This window comes from Palaemon carinicauda, chromosome 6 (assembly GCF_036898095.1).
Source record: "Palaemon carinicauda isolate YSFRI2023 chromosome 6, ASM3689809v2, whole genome shotgun sequence".
Classification (NCBI taxonomy): domain Eukaryota; kingdom Metazoa; phylum Arthropoda; class Malacostraca; order Decapoda; family Palaemonidae; genus Palaemon; species Palaemon carinicauda.
Genome location: NC_090730.1, coordinates 164,401,373 through 164,403,872, shown reverse-complemented (window position 1 = coordinate 164,403,872; position 2,500 = coordinate 164,401,373). Strand labels below are relative to the sequence as shown.

The window sequence follows — 2,500 nt, the reverse complement described above, 5'->3', positions numbered from 1 at the left end:
TATTCTAAGTATAGTTTTATACCGAAACAAGAATTATTACCGAATAAATTTGTATTCACAAAACACATGCATACACACACACACACACACACATATATATATATATATATATATATATATATATATATATATATATATATATATATATATATATATATATATATACATGCGCGTTTGTATACATAAAATATTACACATCCGCATTCATTTCAACCTTAAAATACGTGTATACATAGATACATTTCTAAAAATACATTTGAGCTCACGAAGATCTTATAGGTGGGCCTCCCTATTTCCTCACAGTTATGACACGTGGAGTTGTGTTTGTAAATTTCCAAAGTTGAGTGATAAGCAGCTTTTCCTTTGATCGTAAACCGAATTACGACGTAACCTTATTATCTAACATCACGGTCGGTCTCTCTCTCTCTCTCTCTCCCTCTCTCTCTCTCTCTCTCTCTCTCTCTCTCTCTCTCTCTCTCACTTATAAAAGTTGGTGTAGAAAACTATCATCTTTTGACTTCTCATTTAAGTATTAATGGAGTGAATCTCTCTCTCTCTCACTCTTATACAGGTCGGTGTAGAGAATTAACATCTTTTTATTTCTTATTAAAGTCTTGATGGAGTAAATCTCTCTCTCTCTCACTCTCTCTCTCTCTCTCTCTCTCTCTCCTCTCTCTCTCTCTCTCTCTCTCTCTCTCTTATAGATATAGAAAATATATCTCTTTTACTTTTTATTGAAGTATTGATGGAGTAAATTTCTCTCTCTCTCCTCTCTCTCTCTCTCTTATTGAGGTTGGTGTAGAAAATTAATCTCCTTTACTTCTTATTGAAGTGTTGATGGAATCTCTCTCTCTCTCTCTCTCTCTCCCTCTCTCCTCTCCTCTCTCTCTCTCCTCTCTCTCTCTCTCTTATAAGGGTATTTTTACTTCTTATTGAAGTGTTGATGGAGAAAATTTCTCTCTCTCCTCTCTCTCCTCTCTCCTCTCTCTCTCTCTCTCTCTCTCTCTCTCTCTCTCTCTCTCTCTCTCTCTCTCCTCTTATAAGGGTATTTTTACTTCTATTGAAGTGTTGATGGAGAAAATTTCTTTCTCTCTCTCTCTCTCTCTCTCTCTCTCTCTCTCTCTCTCTCTCTCTCTCTCTCTCTCTCTCTCTCTCTCTCTCTCTCTCTGAGGTTGGTGTAGAAAATTTCTCTTTTTACTTCCTATTGATGGAGTTATTCTCTCTCTCTCTCTCTCTCTCTCTCTCTCTCTCTCTCTCTCTCTCTCTCTCTCCCTTATAGGAGTATTTTTACTTATTACTGAACGTGATGATGGAGCACATTTCTCTCTCTCTCTCTCTCTCTCTCTCTCCTCTCTCTCTCTCTCTCTCTCTCTCTCATAAAAGCAGCAGATAAAAAACCCCACGAACCTTCGCGTGAGAGTCAGGTGACCGAACAATTGCATGTATGTGCGTGCGTGCGTGCATCTTAGACAACTTCTATCTAATCGATCGATATAGCTTCTACCTGTCGGCTTTCAGGAGTTAGAGGCATCTAATGTCATAGGGGCGAACAGTGGAATAGATTTCTGAAGCGGTGAATAGGGGCTACGCAGTGATGGCAATGGCGGGGAAGAGGCATTTTCTGCTTCATTTAGGCTGAATAAAAATACGGGATTTTTTTATAGTAGATAAATAAAAGAAACGTGTGTTTTGAAATAGGTGTATAAATCAAAAGGGATATAGAGTGAATTCAGCGAAATCTGTTGAAAAAAACACGGTTTTGACATAGATATATTTTAGAAACAGCGCTTTTTGAATTTGGTAAATTTTAGAAACAACGCTTTTGCAATAGATGTATGAATGATCCTGAATATAAACGTGATTCAGCTAAATCTGTTAAAAAACACACTTTTTTGAAATAAACAAAAAATATGCTTTTTGAAATAGACAGATTAATTATTCTGGGTATAAAGGGATTTCAGCGAATTATGCAAAAAAAAAAAAAAGCTTTTTGAAATAGACAACTAAAAGAAACACGCTTTTTTGAAATACAAAAATAAAAAAAAGCACGCTTTTTGAAGTAGGCAACTAAAAGAACACGCTTTTTGAAGTAGGCAACTAAAAGAACACGCTTTTTGAAGTAGGCAACTAAAAGAACACGCTTTCTTGAATACATAAATAAAAGAAAAAGAATTTTGAAATAGACAATTAAAAGAACACTTTTTTTTTTTTTTTTTAATGTGGATTAACGATTCTGGGTATAAAGGGAATTCAGCAAAAACTGTTGAAAAAACAACGCCTTTTTCCAAATAGAAAAATAATAAAAAAAAAAAAAACACGCTCTTCAAATACATAAATAAAACACGCTTTTTGTAAGATAAATAAAAAACACGTTTCTCGAAATAGATAAAAAAATCATGCTCTTCGTAATAGATAAATAAAAAAACACGCTTTTTGAAATACATAGAAATAAAAAGCTTCTTGAAATATATAAATGAAAACATGCTTTTTGAGATGGCAA

The 2,500-nt window shown here is 34.3% G+C and overlaps 1 protein-coding gene across 2 annotated transcripts in view; it reads left to right on the top strand.

Moving 5' to 3' along the window:
• LOC137642268 (sodium- and chloride-dependent glycine transporter 1-like) overlaps positions 1-2,500 on the top strand; it is a 78,835-nt gene that overhangs the window by 597 nt on the left and 75,738 nt on the right. The window lies entirely within an intron of this gene.